The 19,198-nt window shown below is 43.7% G+C and overlaps 1 long non-coding RNA gene and 1 pseudogene across 1 annotated transcript; both read right to left on the bottom strand.

The window, feature by feature from the left end:
- Nucleotides 1–3,965: 3,965 nt before the first annotated feature.
- LOC141581764 (uncharacterized) lies at nucleotides 3,966–17,615 on the bottom strand. Its single transcript, XR_012514486.1, has 2 exons — nucleotides 17,326–17,615; nucleotides 3,966–4,214 (listed from the first exon to the last, which is right to left on the bottom strand). It is a non-coding gene; the product is annotated as an uncharacterized LOC141581764 (long non-coding RNA).
- LOC141581763 (ribonucleoside-diphosphate reductase subunit M2 pseudogene) lies at nucleotides 13,460–17,379 on the bottom strand (annotated as a pseudogene).
- Nucleotides 17,616–19,198: the final 1,583 nt, after the last annotated feature.

The following is a 19,198-nucleotide window of genomic DNA, read 5'->3' as shown; positions in this document are numbered from 1 at the left end:
CTATTTCTAGATCCTTGAGGAATCGCCACACTGTCTTCCACAATGATTGAAGTAATTTATATTTCCACCAACAGGGTAAAAGAATTCCTATTTCTCCACATCCTCTCCAGCATCTGTTGTCTCCTGATATTTTAATGATCACCATTCTAAATGGCGTGAGATGGTATCTGAATGTGATTTTGATTTGCATTTTTCTAATGACCAGTGATGCTGAGCATTTTTTTCTTATGTTTCTTGGCCACCTGAATGTCATCTTTTGAAAAGTGTCTGTTCATAGCCTTTGCCTACTCTTTCATGGGGTTGCTTTTTCTCTCATATATTTGTTTTGGTTCTTTATGGATTCTGATGATTAGTTTTTTGTGAGATGGGTAACTTGCAAAATGTTTTTTGCATTTTGTTGGGTTCTGGTTCACTCTAATGATTGTTTCTTTTGCTGTGCAGAAGCTCTTAGGTTTAATTAGATCTATTTTGTCTATTTTGCCTTTTGTTTCCAATGCTTCTGGTGTTTGAGTCATGAAGTCCTTGCCTATGCCTATGTCCTGCATGGTATTTCCTAGGTTTTCTTCATGGGTTTTTATGGTGTTAGGTCTTACGTTTAAATCTTTCATTTATCTGGACTTAATTTTTGTCTAAAGTGTAAGGAAGGAGTCCAGTTTCAGCTTTCTGCACGTGGCTAGCCCGTTTCCCCAACACCATTTATTAAACAGGGAATCCTTTCTCCATTGCTTGTTTTTGTCAGGTTTGTCAAAGATCAGATGGTTGTAGATGTATGACATTACTTCTGAGGCCTCTGTTCGGTTCTGTTGGTCTATATCTCTGTTTTGGTACCAGTACCATGCTGTTTGATTATTGTAGCCCTGTAGTATAGTTTGAAGTCAGGTAGTGTGATGCCTCCAGCTTTGTTCTTTTTTCTTAGGATTGTCATGGCTATACATGCTCTTTTCTGGTTCCATATGAAGTTCAAGTTGTTTTTTTTCAGTTCTGTGAACATTGCTCAAGGAGATTAAAGAAGACCTAAGTAAGTGGAAAGATATCTTGTGTCCATGTGTTAAAAGATGTAACATGGTTAAGAAAAATACAACTCAAAGCAATCCACAGATTCAATACAACTTTCTCAAAATGGTCCTTTTTATAGGAATGGTTTGGAAGAACTTCATATTCCTAAGAAATAGCAAGGGTGACCCCAGAACAATAGCTATCTTGAAATGCAAGAAGGAACATCCTTTATTCCAAAGATCTTTAAATGCTCTCAGAAATACCTGCTAGTCTTCCATATACAGGCTTTCACTTTTTTTTTTTTTTCATTCATTTTTAGACAGAATCTCACTCTTTCTCTCAGGCTGGAGTACAGGGGCACAGTCACAGCTCACTGCAGCAGGGAATTCTCAGGCCCATGAGATCCTAGGGCCTCATCCACTGAGCACCTGGGGCTGCAGGCCCACACTGCCACACCTGGATAATGTTTATAGCAAGTGTCCCCAAACCACGGCCGGCAGGCCACATGCAGCCCCCTAGGCCATTTATCTGGTCCCCCGCTGCACTTCAGGAAGGGACACCTCTTTCACTGGTGGTCAGTGAGAGGAGCACAGTATGTGGTGGCCCTCCAATGGTCTGAGGGACAGTGAACTGGCCCTCTGTGTAAAAAGTTTGGGGACGCCTGGTTTATAGTTTTCAGTAGAGATGAAGTCTCACTATGTTGCCCAGGCTAGTTTTAAATTTCTGAGCTCAAGTGACCCTCCTGCCACAGCCTTCCAAGTTGCTGGGATTTGAAGCTCAGCCTGGCTGGCTTTCACATCTTTGCTATGTAGTTTATAGTTTCTAATGCTATGGTAAAGTACTGTTTTATCTAATTTTTATTAAAATATATTTAAGGAATTCTGTATATTTATATATATTTAAGGAATACAACCTGAGGATCATATACATACACATGTACATATACATGTACATATACATATACATAATGAACCAGTGCCTGCTAGGTGAGGGGCTGCCTTGTGAGCAAACCCAAGAGCCCTGGCTCATGAAGCCCTTGGCTAGAAAGGGGGAGGGATCAGCCAGATGGGCACAGAGCAGGTTTCTTGTTGGTTTTTGGCAAACACACACAAATATCAGCAACCTCCTCGCTGGAGTCTCTGGCAACCCTGACCAGGCTTCATGGTGGGTGAGGTGGGCTAGGAATGGGAAAGCGGATGACCCCAGACCTAGAGACGGCCACCGTCACCTGGGCACCTGGAATGTGCGTGGAGGAGTCTCCCACAGATGAGGCCTGGATCAATGTCCGAACATGCACAAGGACAGGACTCTTGGCCTGGATGTTGGCAGAGCTCCCAGTCTTCTAAAGAGGCTGGTGGTGGGGAGGAAGTTTCAACAAAACAGAAGAGTTACAGGTGCTCGAGCCTGGCAACAGAATACTTCCCTGTGCAACTAAATGACAACACCTGACATGATGAGTGACACACTTGAGAAGCAGCTTTCATTGTTTCACAAGCAGTGTCTCTGGACCACTAGGGTAGTGCTGTCCGATGTTGACTGAAACGTCGGTGGTTCGAGCCCATCAGTCACATGAATGTTTCTAGCTGACATGACCTTCCATCTGAAGAGTCTCTTCCTTGGACCAAATATATCTTAAAACTTCTCTTCAGGCCAGGCGCGTTGGCTCACGCCTGTAATCCTAGCACTTTGGGAAGCTGAGGTGGGTGGATCACCTGAGGTCAGGAGTTCAAGACCAGCCTGGCCATTATGGTGAAACTCCATCTTATATGAACAAACAAACAAACAAAAACTTCTTGTCTCTTGTCTATTTTCCAATGTGCCTCTTTGTTGCTTGGGGCAAAAAAAGTCCATTTTTAATCTCCCCACAACAAACATCTTCCCTTACTTATCCTGGTGTTTAGGGTTTTCAGTTTGTTTTCTCAGCTGCTCATATTTGGAACACTGGAAATTCCTAAAATGGAGAATGACGGAACCCGAGTCACACCTCTGGTGAAGCCACAGACTCTGGGGGAGAAACCTAATCTGCCTGGGTTTGAAGTGAAACACATTAATTTTCTGTGCCTCCATTTCTATATGTCAAATGCACTAAACCAGAACACTCAGGTTGCCCAGTGTTTAAATGAGCTGTGCAGGAAAAGCGCGAGCCCAATGCCTGTCACATAGTCGTTGTTCAATACACACGAGCCCCTGTCAGCGCCGTTGCCTCCAGCATTTCCATCAGGCTTTGATCTTTTAAACACCCTTCTTGACGCAAGTGGATCATTCTTCAAACCTTCTCTACCCGATGGCCATGGAAGTGCTCCAATGTGTATTATTACAGACACAGCGGCAGGGATCAGACCGACGCATAGATCTGTCGTGCGTCCCCGTCTACTTCTCCGCAGACACCTGGAAATGGAATTGCCAGATCAAGGTATTTGTACATTTCTGATTTTGCTAATTTCTGCCCAAATGACTGTGGAAAGATGATAGAACAAGTCATTTTTAACATTTAGTCAGAAGTCTTTTTCTCCATCTTCCGGCCCAAACTCGGTAGTACTTGCCCACCAGTTCCTCTGAACCTCCTTTGGCCAACATTTCTGGAGTCATACAGTGGGGACACGTTTTATGCGTGACATCAAACTCAAATCCTTAAATGAAAAGAGGGATTAACATGACTGTACACAAATTTATATTCAAAATACAATGAAAGGAAATACACGTGTATGTAAATATATACACAAAAATATATGGCAAAAATTTTTTTTTTATTTAGGATACTTCATCAAAGTTATGTATACTTCAAAATTTGTTTAGTAAAACAGCAGTCCCCATGCGCGCTCCCAGAGTTTCATCATATATAAGGAATTATTTAGCTCCTTATCTCTAAGTAGCTATTATTCCTCTTTGCTTTCTGAGTTTAGGCCCCATCTCTCCTTCACATACTTGCTCATCGTCACCACCCCCAAGTAATGTAGTCAATTACTACATTATTATAACTTGTACATTTTATTCAGAGTTCAGTCACATTGGATATACAGAGCAGGAATGAAGGACCAGTATCTTCCGGGACTCTCTCTCAAGTGGATAAGCTTCAGAGGTGTATGTAGTCTTTGGCCATCCTGCCTGTCTTCTCCTATTCCAGGTAAGTACTGGATATGACAGCCCAGCTCAGGTCAGACACACTCTCCGTGAGCAGGGGAGGGTGGGTCGTCTTCATGGGCAGTACCGGAAAGACACTGTCCAAAGAGGGAGAGGCAGTTATGAAAAAGAAAGGTCAGTCCGGGGCGTGGGCAGGCAAACCGAGGATGTGACAAAAACAGTGTCTGCCCTGTGAGGGGAACATGCAGCAGAGGATGGGCTCAGCATGGGAGGAAAAGAGTTTCTGGAAATATGGGCCATGGATATTCCTTTTTTTTTTTTTAATTTTTTTTTTATTGCATTTTAGGTTTGGGGGTACATGTGATGAACATGCAAGATTGTTGCATAGGTACACACATGGCAGTATGGTTTGCTGCCTTCCGTCCCCTCACCTGTATCTGTCATTTCTCCCCATGCTATCTCTTCCCACCTCCCCACCCCCCTGCCCCTCCCCCATTTCCCCCCAACGGACCCCAGTGTGTAGTGCTCCCCTCCCTGTGTCCATGTGTTCTCATTGTTCAACACCTGCCTATGAGTGAGAATATACGGTGTTTGATTTTCTGCTCTTGTGTCAGTTTGCTGAGAATGATGGTTTCCAGGTTCATCCATGTCCCTACAAAGGACGTGAACTCATCGTTTTTGATGGCTGCGTAATATTCCATCATGTATATGTACCACATTTTCCCTATCCAGTCTATCATCGTTGGGCATTTGGGTTGGTTCCAGGTCTTTGCTATTGTAGACAGTGCTGCAATGAACATACGTGTGCACGTGTCCTTGTAGTAGAATGATTTATAATCCTTTGGATATATACCCAGTAATGGGATTGCTGGGTCAAATGGGATTTATATTTTTAGGTCCTTGAGGAATTGCCACACTGTCTTCCACAATGGTTGAATTAATTTACATTCCCACCAACAGTGTAAAAGTGTTCCTATTTCTCCACATCCTCTCCAGCATCTGTTGTTTCCAGATTTTTTAATGATCGCCATTCTAACTGGTGTGAGATGGTATCTCAATGTGGTTTTGATTTGCATTTCTCTGATGACCAGTGATGATGAGCATTTTTTCATATGTTTGTTGGCCTCCTGTATGTCTTCTTTTGTAAAGTATCTGTTCATATCCTTCGCCCATTTTTGAATGGGCTTGTTTGTTTTTTTCTTATAGATCTGCTTTAGTTCTTTGTAAATTCTGGATATCAGCCCCTTGTCAGATGGGTAGGCTGCAAAAATTTTTTCCCATTCTGTTGGTTGCCGATTCACTCTACTGACTGTTTCTTTTGCCGTGCAGAAGCTGTGGAGTTTGATTAGGTCCCATTTGTCTATTTTGGCTTTTGTTGCCGTTGCTTTTGACGTTTTGGTCAGGAAGTCCTTGCCTACACCTATGTTCTGAATGGTTTTGCCTCGATTTTCTTCTACGGTTTTTATGGTGTTAGGTCTGATGTTTAAGTCTTTAATCCATCTGGAGTTAATTTTGGTGTAAGGTGTCAGGAAGGGGTCCTGTTTCTGCTTTCTGCACATGGCTAGCCAGTTTTCCCAACACCATTTATTAAACAGGGAGTCCTTTCCCCATTGCTTGTTTTTGTCAGGTTTGTCGAAGATCAGATGGTTGTGTGTATGTTGTATTTCCTGTGAGGCCTCTGTTCTGTTCCATTGGTCTATATCTCTGTTTTTGTACCAGTCCCATGCTGTTTTGATTACTGTAGCCTTGTAGTATAGTTTGAAGTCCGGTAGTGCGATGCCTCCTGCTTTGTTCTTTTTGCTTAGAATTGACTTGGCTATGCGGGCTCTCTTTTGGTTCCATATGAAGTTTAAGGTGTTTTTTTCCAGTTCTGTGAAGAAGGTCATTGGTAGCTTGATGGAAATAGCGTTGAATCTGTACATTACTTTGGGCAGTATGGCCATTTTCACGATGTTGATTCTTCCTAACCATGAACATGGAATGTTTCTCCATCTGTTTGTGTCCTCTCTTATTTCGTTGAGCAATGGCTTGTAGTTCTCCTTGAAGAGGTCCTTTACGTTCCTTGTTAGTTGCATTCCTAGGTATTTTATTCTCTTTGTAGCAATTGTGAATGGCAGTTCGTTCTTGATTTGGCTCTCTTGAAGTCTATTACTGGTGTATAGGAATGCTTGTGATTTTTGCACGTTGATTTTGTATCCTGAGACTTTGCTGAAGTTGTTTATCAGTTTCAGGAGATTTTGGGCTGAGATGATGGGGTCTTCCAGATATACAATCATGTCATCTGCAAATAGAGACAATTTGATTTCCTCCTTTCCAATTTGGATACCCTTTATTTCTTTTTCTTGCCTGATTGCTCTGGCTAGAACTTCCAGTACTATATTGAATAGGAGTGGTGAGAGAGGGCATCCTTGTCTAGTGCCAGATTTCAAAGGGAATGCTTCCAGTTTTTGCCCATTCAGTATGATATTGGCTGTTCGTTTGTCATAAATAGCTTTTATTGTTTTGAGATACGTTCCGTCAATACCTAGTTTATTGAGGGTTTTTAGCATAAAGCGTTGTTGAATTTTGTCAAAAACCTTCTCTGCATCAATTGAGATAATCATGTGGTTTTTGTCTTTGGTTCTGTTTATGTGGTGAATTACGTTTATGGACTCGTGTATGTTGAACCAGCCTTGTATCCCCGGGATGAATCCTACTTGATCATGGTGGATGAGCTTTTTGATATGCTGTTGCAATCGGTTTGCCAGTATTTTATTGAAGATTTTTGCATCTATGTTCATCATGGATATTGGCCTGAAATTTTCTTTTCTTGTTGAGTCGCTGCCGGGTTTTGGTATCAGGATGATGTTGGTCTCATAAAATGATTTGGGAAGGATTCCCTCTTTTTGGATTGTCTGGAATAGTTTCAGAAGGAATGGTATCAGCTCCTCTTTGTATGTCTGGTAGAATTCAGCTGCGAACCCATCTGGACCTGGGCTTCTTTTGGGTGGTAGGCTCTTTATTGCTGCCTCGACTTCAGACTATGTTATTGGTCTATTCAGGGTTTCGGCTTCTTCCAGTTTTAGGCTTGGGAGGATGCAGGTGTCCAGGAATTTATCCATTTCTTCCAGGTTTACTAGTTTATGTGCATAGAGTTGTTTGTAATAATCTCTGATGATGGTTTGGATTTCTGTGGAATCTGTGGTGATATCCCCTTTATCGTTTTTTATTGCATCAATTTGGTTATTCTCTCTTTTCTTTTTTATTAATCTGGCTAGTGGTCTGTCTATTTTGTTGATCTTTTCAAAAAACCAGCTCCTGGATTTATTGATTTTTTGAAGAGTTTTTTTGTGTCTCTATTTCCTTCAGTTCTGCTCTGATCTTAGTTATTTCCTGTCTTCTGCTAGGTTTTGAGTTTTTTTGATCTTGCTCCACTAGCTCTTTCAATTTTGATGATAGGGTGTCAATTTTCGATCTCTCCTTTCTTCTCATGTGGGCACTCATTGCTATATATTTTCCTCTGGAGACTGCTTTAAATGTGTCCCAGAGATTCTGGTATGTTGTGTCTTCGTTCTCATTGGTTTCGAAGAACATCTTTATTTCTGCCTTCATTTCATTGTTTATCCAGTCAACATTCAAGAGCAAGTTGTTCAGTTTCCATGAAGCTGTGTGGTTCTGAGTTAGTTTCTGCATTCTGAGTTCTAAGTCGATTGCACTGTGCTCTGAGAGACTGTTTGTTATGATTTCTGTTCTTTTGCATTTGCTGAGGAGTGATTTATTGCCAATTGTGTGGTCAATTTTAGAGTAGGTGTGATGTGGTGCTGAGAATGTATATTCTGTGGATTTGGGGTGGAGAGTTCTGTAAATATCTATTAGGTTTGCTTGTTCCAGGTCTGTATTCAGGTCCTGGATATCCTTGTTGATTTTCTGTCTGGTTGATCTGTCTAATATTGACAATGGGGTGTTAAAGTCTCCCACTATTATTGTGTGGGATTCTAGGTCTCTTTGTAAGTCATTAAGAACTTGCCTTATGTATCTGAGTGCTCCTGTATTGGGTGCGTATATATTTAGGATCATTAGCTCTTCTTGTTGCAGTGATCCTTTTACCATTATGTAATGTCCTTCTTTGTCTCTTTTGATCTTTGTTGCTTTAAAGTCTATTTTATCAGAGATGAGAATTGCAACTCCTGCTTTTTTTTGCTCTCCATTTGCTTGGTAGATCTTCCTCCATCCCGTTATTTTGAGCCTTTGTGTATCCTTGCATGTAAGATGGGTTTCCTGGATACAGCACACTGATGGGTTTTGGCTTTTTATCCAATTTGCCAGTCTGTGTCTTTTGATTGGGGCATTTAGTCCATTGACATTTAGGGATAGTATTGTTATGTGTGAATTTGATACTGTCATTTTGATGCTACCTGGCTGTTTTGTTGGTTAGTTGATGCAGCTTCTTGATTGTGTTGATGCTCTTTTACCATTTGGTGTGTTTTTGGAGTGGCTGGTACTGGTTGTTCCTTTATATGTGTAGAGCCTTTTTCAGGAGTTCTTGTAGAGCAGGTTTGATGGTGATGAAATCTCTGAGTGCTTGCTTGTTCACAAAGGATTTTATTTCTCCTTCACTTATGAAGCTTAGTTTGGCTGGATAGGAGATTCTGGGTTGAAAGTTCTTTTCTTTAAGGATGTTGAATATTGGCCCCCAATCTCTTCTGGCTTGTAGGGTTTCTACTGAGAGATCTTCTGTGAGCCTAATGGGCTTCCCTTTGTGGGTAACCCGACCTTTCTCTCTGGCTGCCCTTAGCATTTTCTCTTTCATTTCAACCCTGGTGAATCTGACGATTATGTGCCTTGGGCTTGCTCTTCTTGAGGAATATCTTTGTGGTGTTCTCTGTATTTCCTGGATTGGAATATTGGTCTGCCTTGCTAGGTTGGGGAAGTTTTCCTGGATAATATCCTGAAGAGTATTTTCCAGCTTGGATTCATTCTCTTCATCACATTCAGGTACACCTATCAGACGTAGATTAGGTCTTTTCACATAGTCCCACATTTCTTGAAGATTTTGTTCATTCCTTTTTGTGCTTTTTTCTCTGTTCTCGCCTTCTCTTTTTATTTCATTGAGTTGATCTTCAACCTCTGATATCCTTTCTTCTGCTTGGTCAATTCGGCTGTTGAAGCTTGTGCATGCTTCATGAAGTTCTCGTGTTGCGTTTTTCAGCTCCATCAATTCACTTATACTCCTCTCTATGCTGTCCATTCTCGTCAGCAGTTCGTCCAATCTTTTTTCAAGGTTCCTATTTTCTTTGCGTTCGGTTAGAACATGTTCTTTTAGCTCATTGTAGTTTCTTACTACCCACCTTCTGAAGTCTGATTCTGTCATTTCATCACCCTCCTTCTCCATCCGGTCTGGTTCCTTTGCTGGTGAGGAGTTGTGATCCCTTTTAGGAGGAGAGGTGTTCTGGTTTCGGTAGTTTTCATCCTTTTTACGCTGGTTTCTTCCCATTTTTGTGGGTTTATCCACCTGTTGTCTGTCTCTGTCCCAGGGAGTTGGAGCTTTATGAGTTTCCGTTGCACTACTGCCTTTTTTGATTTTTCTTTCAGGTCGGACCCGCCCAGCTAGCAGCACCCCTAGCCTTTGCCTGCCTGCAGGGGCTTTGCTGAGCTGTTGTGGGCTCCGCCCAGCTGCCCTGAGCTCTTCCCTGCAGTCCTGTTTATATGGACGTAGTTAGAACTGTCTCAGCAACGGTGGCCCCGCCTCTGTTATGGAGGACTCTCTCTGTTGTGGCAGGTTGCCTCGGCAACGGCAGCCTGCCTCCGTAGCGGTGGAGAGTCTCAGTAATGGCGGAAGCCCCTCCCCCTCGGAGCTGGACCGTCCAGGTTCAGCTGTGCTTGGTTTGAAGGGCTCAACCCAGAGGGTTTCCAATTACTGTTTTTGTTTTCGTTGTTGTTGGGGGTGGAGGGGTGGGACCCACCGAGCCTGATCACCTGGCTCCCTGACTCAGAGTCTTTTCTTTTGAGTTGAACGACCCCGCGTTCCGGTCGCTTGTTGAAAAGGCGCCGGGATCTCCCGTGCTGCGACTCACGGAGTCGGCTCGAACCGCGGCGCCAGCTCCTGTCGGGTTTTTTGCCTAGGAATCTCCTGGCCTGACTCGCTATTTCAGCTGAATGGGCAACTCTGCCGTCTCAGGGCTCTGCTCGCCAGCTAAGAGGGCTCCCAGACCAGTGGCTTTTGTATGGAGAACCGCAGCAACAGGGCGTGGTCACAGCAGCCGCACGGAATCAGCCCCGCGGGGGCCAAAACAGCCGCAGCGGCTGGGATTGTGATGCTGGCGACCCCTCTGCCTGGGTGTCTCCTGGTCTGTGGGCAATAAGAGTTCGTCTGGAAATGCGGCGTCCACTCACCCTCTGCACGTTCACTGGGAGCTGAAGTCCTGAGCTGTTCTTAGGCGGCCATCTTCCCAGCATTCCCCCTGGCCACGGATATTCCTATGTAAGCTGGAGCCACATGAGACTGTTGGGGACTCACAAGGGCAGGGAGCTTAGGAGAATCTGTACTGCCCAACCTGGGAGACAAGGAATGGGACTGTCCTGGTCACCAGACAGAGATAGGGTCTGGGCCAGGCAGTTCTGATGGGAAAGAAAGAACAGGACATCTTCTCCTTAAGGTAAGGTCCTGAGTTCAGGTCTCGGTAGGGAGGGAGGCTGCCTTGGGCATTGGCAGCTGCACATGGTTGGCCAGATGAGGACACTGACATCTATGTGCTGTCACCTTGTGGTTCTAGTAAAAGAATCGCTGCAATGAAGGGTCCTTAGGAGTAGGAGGTGGAGGACCCGACTTGGGGCTGTGGCTCCAAGAGTACTGTCTGCTTGCTGTGCAGAAGCCTGCTGCATAACCTCCCTGGTTCTCTTGCTCAGTCTCTTGGCCAGATCCCCAGAGTCCCTGCCCTGTGTGCCCTGGAAGGGCACTGGCAGATGAGCCAAGGCATCTCCAGCCGGGACTCATCCCTGGACTTTTTTGTGGCTTTGGGCACCCTGGCCTTCTCCAGGCCTCGTCTTGCAAGCAACTGTCCTGCAGGGGGAGTCGGGGGAGGAGGCTACTTGTCACTAAACTCTGAGGGGTTCCACAGGGGCCTGACTTGGGTCCTAGTCACTTGCAAACCTGTGCATCCCCATCCCATCCCCCAAATGATGAAAAGAAACGTTGCCATGACTCATGCCAGACAAATGGCGTGGGGCCTTTCATAAAGCCAAGTTCTCAGGCCGTCAATAAGGGATGGAAACCACCTGCAGGAAGGTGCCACGGTGGGAAGCTGGGTGGCAGGAAGCGGTCATCATTGCAGGAACGTGGTTAGGTTACTCCTTGCACGTACCTAGTTGCTGGCATTCTAATGACAGAACCGTGAACAAAAGCATCAAAAATGTGGCAAGACCTATGCCAAACTTATCAAATAAGACAATTAACTTTTCTCTCCATCATTGAACAAAATGAGAAATGCAAAGAACCATTTTGGAAATTTAGTATGAGGATAATTTTCTTTTCTTTAAACAGCATCCAATAAAATAAGGAAAGGTGAGAATAAACACACAGTAGTTTTTTTCAGCTATGTTATTTATTTCTTCATTTTGACACAGCGTCTCCCTCTGTTGCCCAGGTTGGAGTGCAGTGGCAGAATCTCAGCTCACTGCAACCTCTACCCCCACCTCCCAGGTTCAAGTGATTCTCCTGCCTCAGCCTCCTGAGTCGCTGGGATTACAGGCATGCTAATACGTCCAGCTAATGTTTGTATTTTTAGTAGAGACAGGGTTTGGCCGTGTTGGCCAGGCTGGTATCAAACTCCTGGCCTCAGGTGATCTGCCCGCCATAGCCTCACAAAATACTGGGATTATAGGCATCAGCCACCACACGGGGCCTTCTTTTAAGCTATTTGAAAAGAGCATAATTTCATATTTCCAAGATTGGTTTCTGGATACAGTACTAATAACTGATTTGGTCACTGTCACCACTAAAATCTTCAAACCAGTGCGATCTTTGTACATGTTTTGTTTTCAAGTACACACATGAAGGTCCAGCAGTGATACAGGCTAGGGATAAAAAACCAATAGGAATTCACACCCCTTTTTTTATATTATTATTATTACCACTTAATCCAAGAGAACGTCTCTCAGTGTTTTTATTTGATTTTAATCGGGATTCATTAACTTTAGGTAACAATAACTTAAAAGCCACGAAAAGGTATACGGAGATTTAAAAATTGACTACACAATAAATGATGAAAACTAACAACAGAACACAACAATGTTCAAATAGTGAATACGATTAACAAATGGGGCCAAAAGGTCAACATTGAACTGGCATCATCTTTCAAGCAATATCTCAGCTTTTTTCTCCCAGACCTAAAGGCAGATTAATTCAAAGTAGCCCTATTAAGAATATTTGTTTGTTTCCTTTTGAAATTAATATTTGAATGGAAACTGTATTAATAACTCATGGCTTCTCCTAAACATAAAGACAGATTTTCTTTTCTCTCAAACATAAAGGCAGATTAATTCAAAGTAGCCCTATTTAAGAATATTTGTTTCCTTCTGAAATGAATATTTGAATGGAAACCGTATTTATAACTCATGGTTTCTTACTGAAATGTAAGATTCCCCTAGATGATGGTCAGATTTACACAATGCTAGAATAAGACGCTGGCAATTATTTCAAAGTATGAACTACAGGCAAAATCTAAAAGACATACATAATTTAAAAATTTCTAATTTTAAAAAAATATGTAAATATAAATGAATTAACTCACACAACCTACTTACATACAAACAAAACAAGAATAAACAACTATTTTGCCACTTCACAGGAGCCAGATCTGAGGTGGGTCATTTGTTTAAGGATGACTGGAAATTTTACGATACTGCCTTAGCTCCCACACATGAAAACTCTTCAAGAATCTTATCAACTAGAAGTTGGGGAAAATACAGCAAGAAATAAAATGAAACGGCTTCTCACCCATATGAAGGCCCAGAACATGCCTAAATTTCTAGGGATTTAACTTAAAAACCTCCTTGCCCTGAGAGATTTTTTGATCCCACAGCACTCTCAGATGGGGCAGAGAATCCCAGAACACTATCCAAGCCACAGGAGAAACACACAACCCATCTTGTATCTGGCACCAACAGACTAATATCTAGCTATATACAGTATTGACTTTAAAGTCGGTTAATTAGTATTTTAATTCATGAAAATAAAAGGTAGAAGTTACATGCTGAGTCTATATAAGTTGAACTGACTTTAGCCCCTTGGTGAATTGTGAATTGGCTCCTGTTAGTGGTCAGGAGAATGCTTTGTATTTGATGTAGAAACCAAATCAATCAAGCTATTATCATCTTTGGAGCACAAACAACGTTTGTGAAGTGCCGGTTTTCTATTGAAGTAAACATTAAAATCTGCATTGAAGCAGTGAGGCTGCATCTTTCAACTGGCAGTGCTGGTTAAATGAAATGTTTAATCCTGCTGTGTCAAGCTGACTAGAAGGTCACCCCTCACTTTAAAGCCAAGAAGACTGCCACTGTCACTGCTATGGTAAATCGCAGCGAGCCAGCCTGCTAGCAAAAGGTGATAGCACCAGCATTATAAATGCACAGGACTGGTTGTGAGGTAGCTACAGTTTCAAAGATGCTGTTAATGAGCGTTATGGACAATGCATGGTGAAGCTAGTTGATAACACTTTAGCTGACATTTTCATGAGATGGACAAAAAAATCAGCAAAATAAAGGCACATCTTCAGTTCATTTAGAAGTCAGCATCCAAGGTAAAAGAATTATCTGTTGGACTTGACATCACTTCTGTCGTCTGCTACTCGCCTACTCTCTTCTCAAAGAAGTTAGTCTTTCCTTCCAGTGAAATATTCTCCATAAAGTCAAATGGATTCTCTACTCTGAAAACCTTGCTAAAACCCAGGGCCAGCATAAGTCTGTCTGCCACAAACTCAATGTATTGCTTCATTAGAGTGCAATTCATCCCAATGAGCTTCCCAGGCAAGGCCTCAGTGAGGAACTCTTGTTCCATCCGAACAGCATTGATAATTATTTCTCTTACTCTCTCCTCTGATGGTTTGTGTACTAGGTGTTTGAACATCAGACAAGCAAAATCGCAGTGTAAACCCTCATCTCTGCTAATAAGTTCATTAGAAAACGTGAGGCCAGGCATCAGTCCGCGTTTCTTGAGCCAGAATATGGATGCAAAAGAACCAGAAAAGGAGATGCCTTCCACCGCAGCAAAGGCTACATGCGTTCACCATGGGTGGCCTCTTTGTCCCCAATGCAGCGCAAGGCCCAATCTGCCTTCTTCTTGACGCAAGCATCGTTTCAATGGCATTGAAGAGAAATTCCTTTGGGATCTTTTATGTAAGTGTCAATAAGGAGACTATACATTTCAGAATGGATGTTTTCCACGGCAATTTGGAAGCCATAGAAACAGCCGGCTTCTGCCATCCGACCTTCGTGGCTAAATCGCTCCACCGGGTTTTCATTTACTATGCCATCACTTGCTGCAAAGAAAGCCAGAACGTGGGACATAAAGTCTCTCTCCTCGGGCTTCAGGGATTCCCAGTGCCGAGTGTCCTGGGACGGGTCCACCCCCTCGGCGGTCCGGGAGGCCTCCGCCTTCTCATCCATCTGCCAGGTGTCCTGGTATCGACGGGACAGGACAGGGCGGCGCGGGTTCTCGCGCAGCAGCGGCTCCTCCTCCACGCCGCGGGCGGCTGCTCTGGTTTCCGCCCCGCGGGCTCCTGGAAGCCCCTCCTCGCGGTCCTGCGGGCCAGGACGCGGGGCCCGTGCGGGGCCGGGGCGTGTTCTCCGCGCCGACCAGGCTGAGCCCCTTCAGCGGCGAGAGCTGCAGCTGCCGCGGGTCCGGGATGGGCGCGCGCGGGACTCGGACGGAAGCACGTGGCGGCGGAGGAAGGGGAAGAGCCGGCAGTCGGGGCGGGCGGCGGGGAAGGGGTGCGGCTCTCGATTTTAATCATGGTGAACACAACTGAAGGAGGTTAAGAGAAATCCCAATCAACACGATTTCCTTAAGACGAGGCCAGTCTCTTCTGAACATGAGAACTTTGTCCCCACATCGTGGGTTTTCCTCATTAAAGGAAAAGATCCACAACCCACTCACGTGATTGATTGAAACCGTCTCAAGATTGTAAGGATTAGAGCTTTTAAGAAACTTTTCTTTTACCTGTGGGGTGGGGGGTGGGGGTGGAACGAAACCATCTCAAGCTACTGATTGCATTGAATGAGTACCAAACCCCAGGCCATGGGTGCCTGAGTCCTGGTGTTCCTGTGACATCCCCTTGGGGAGGTGGAACTCTACCTTTCAGTGACAGGAAGTCTTGGGCGAGAGCAAGTCTCTTCCCCTTGTCCGGTATAGACAGCGTGTGTGTCTAACCCCACCTCAGCAGCTGGCCTATAGCTGGGACCAAGGGTAGGAAGGGTTCCTTCCTCCAACGTCAGTGGCAGGTGCCTTCTGTTTCACGTGAGAGAAGCCACCAGGTTTCGTGCCTGTACTCTGGTGGTTGCCAATCGTGACCTGAAAGCCTACACCACTGAGGCGAGCTCAGGACATCCTCCTTCCCTGCCACACGTTTCTTGTCAGAACTCAGGGAATGTGGGAGGAAAAGGCCTGGCAAATGGGCAAAAACGTGCCCATATCTGGGACTCGCAGAGTTTCTAAGCTGTCACAATAGTTGACACTTGGTCTGTAAGAAGTGATGAAAACCTCAGTGATTTTCTTCAAGCAACATTTATGGCTGCCATATTTTCCTTCCATTACCTGCCAAACACAAATTGGTTTATGTGTCTGGCCCTCGTTAGGGGGTTTTCTCATACTTCGGACTTCAGTTGATCCAGTGACCTTGCAACTTCAGCTCTCTGGTGGGATCAAACATACGATTTTGCAGACCATACAGCTTTCTCTTGTCAGTAGAGGGGGAACAACTGTCTCTTGCAGCTTTCTACATCTTAAGCAGCTGTAGAATCTAGTTTATAAATACCTTATCTTCTCCTCTATTTCTGGACTAATTTCCCTTCAGAATGATACAAAATTTTCTTTAGCTGATTATTTCTTTTTGAAGCTATGAGGTAAAGCTAATGAACACCTTGAAGATCCTTGCAAAGCAGCCATTTCATTTGGTGCTCAAGGGAAACCTGGGCCCAGACCAGAACTGAAACTCACAGCTATCCCCCACAGCTCTTGCTGAATTTTTGTAATGCAACGCTTTCTTCTCAATCGGCATACTAGACTGAGAACAAGTGTGAGATAGGGACTATCTTAAAATAGACTTCCCAAGAGGCTAAGATTTGCGGGGACTCCAGTTCACGGTCAGGTGTGAATCAGCAGAGTAACCGTGGCGTTGTTAGCCCAGGAGAAGGCAACAATACATGGATATACCACATTTTAAAAAATCAAACTCAGGAAAGTGATCTCAAAGAATATTTGAATTGGCGACTGAAGTACTTGTTTCTCTAAGCAGGTAATGGAGAAAATTGGAAATGGTGCCTTGGTTGTCTAAATAATTGTGTGCTCAGATTGAATCTGAGGGTACACAGGTGCAGCCTACAGTGGGAAAGATTCTATGAACTGGATGTGGGTAGAGGATGCCTTTATGGACTTTGATATCATCGCACTTTTTCTTCTCATTTTGAGTGGTCTTGTAATTCTATTCCCATATATTAATGTACCTACAACTAAGAGAGGCAGTCTGAGTGCAAAAGATGCAATATCTATACAATTTAATTAAATGGTACCTGCTCCGGCCGGGCGCGGTGGCTCAAGCCTGTAATCCCAGCACTTTGGGAGGCCGAGGCGGGTGGATCACGAGGTCGAGAGATCGAGACCATCCGGGTCAACATGGTGAAACCCCGTCTCTACTAAAAATACAAAAAATTAGCTGGGCATGGTGGCGCGTGCCTGTAATCCCAGCTACTCAGGAGGCTGAGGCAGGAGAATTGCCTGAACCCAGGAGGCGGAGGTGGCGGTGAGCCGAGATCGCGCCATTGCACTCCAGCCTGGGTAACAAGAGCGAAACTCCATCTCAAAACAAAAACAAAAACAAAAACAAAAACAAAACAAAAAAAAAACCACAAATGGTACCTGCTCCTAATGGTACTTAAACTTCACATCATGTAGCCCAATTAGAAGAATGCTGTCCACCTGCCAAGGGTATTGGTCAGCTCAGGCTGCCATAGAAAACTACCAAAGGTAGCGTTGCTTAACAATAGACATTTTCTCACAGTTCTGGAGGCCAGAAGTTCTCCTTGAGTCTTTCGTGAGTTTGGACGTGCTGTCAGGGCTGGTTTCAGGGGAGGCCTCTGTTCCTGGCTTGCAGAAGACTCCTTTCTTGCTGTGTCCTCCCATCACATTTCCTCTGTGCCGGCATGGAGAAAGAGACAGATTCTTTGATGCCCTTCCTCTCCTTATATTGACACCATTCCAACAAGATCAGGGCCCCACTGGTATCACCTGATTAACCGTAATTACCTCCTTAGAGCTTATCTACAAATAGTCAAGTTGGGGGTTAAGATTTCAACATATGAATTCACAGGGAAACAGTTTAGTCTATGACACCAAGCAATAGGGATGATCCTAAGATTCTTTACCTATTAGATCCTGTGATATTTGCCTGGTGGTGGGACCAGAAATAACTTGTTAGCAAGGCTGCTGTTACTGCTATTTCTATGATTAGAAAAGCACAGCTGAGCTGGATTGCATGCCAGGGAGGAAAGAGTGCAGGTGAAACAGGCATGAAATAAAGATGGGGGAAATGCTAGCAAACAAAGCAGCGCTCTTACATGAGCCATGAATCTAGCGAAGATTGAAATTGTGCCATTTCAAGGAAATACCATTTCTTTTAAAATTTTTTTTAAAATTGCATTTTAGGTTTTGAGGTACATGTGAAGAACATGCAAGATTGTTGCATAGGTGCACACGTGGCAGCGTGATGTGCTTCCTCCCCTTCACCTGTATCTGGCATTTCTCCCCATGCTCTCTCTCCCCAACTCCCCACCCTCCACTGTCACTCCCTTATTTCCCCCTAACAGACTCCAGCGTGTGATGCTCCCCTCCTTGTGTCCATGTGTTCTCATTGTTCAACACCCACCTATGACTGATTTTCTGTTCTTGTATCAGTTTGCTGAGAATGATGGTTTCCAGGTTCATCCATGTCCCTACAAAGGACACAAACTCATCATTTTTAGCAGTTGCATAGTATTCCACAGTGTATATGTGCCACATTTTCCCTATCCAGTCTGTCATCAATGGGTATTTCGATTGGTTCCAAGTCTTTGCTATTGTAAATAGTGCTGCAATGAACATACATGTGTGTATGTCCTTATAATAGAATGATTTATAATCCTTTGAATATATACCCAGTAATAGGATTGCTGGGTCAAATGGGATTTCTATTTCTAGTTCCTTGAGGAATCGCCATACTGTCTTTCACAATGGTTGAACTAATTTACACTCCCACCAACAGTGTAAAAGTGTTCCTATTTCTCCACATCCCCTCCAGCATCTGTTGTCTCCAGATTTTTAAATGATCGCCATTCTAACTGGCGTGAGATGATATCTCAATGTGCTTTTGATTTGCATTTCTCTAATGACCAGTGATGATGAGCATTTTTTCATATGTTTGTTGGCCTCATGTACGTCTTCTTTAGTCAAGTGTCTGTTCATATCCTGTGCACACTTATAAATGCATTTGGTTGGTTTTTTCTTGTAAATCTGAAACATGTTTTTTCTAAAGGCAATAGCTGCTGTGGAGCTGTAGAAGGGATATTCTTATACATTGTTGGGTGGAACTTAATCAGTGTATGCAGTATTAAAAATATTCGGTGGTTCCTCCAAAAATTAGAAATTTATCTATCATGTATTATAGTAATCTTACCACTCAGCATACATTTAAAGCAAGTGAACTTAGTATACTTGTGTGGTATCTGCTTTAACATGTTTGCCAATATACTTCTCACAGTAGCAGACATATAGCATCAACCAACCTGTTCATCAATGCATAAAAGGAAGAGACTCTTGTGTGTGTGTGTGTGTGTGTGTGTATACAACTACTCTACCATATATATATATACCCATAAAAATTCATTCATAAATAAT

The sequence above is a fragment of the Saimiri boliviensis genome, chromosome 17 (genome assembly GCF_048565385.1).
Source record: "Saimiri boliviensis isolate mSaiBol1 chromosome 17, mSaiBol1.pri, whole genome shotgun sequence".
NCBI classification, from domain to species: Eukaryota; Metazoa; Chordata; class Mammalia; order Primates; family Cebidae; genus Saimiri; species Saimiri boliviensis.
Note: the sequence above shows the minus strand (reverse complement) of the source record. Positions and strands in the feature narration are given on the sequence as shown.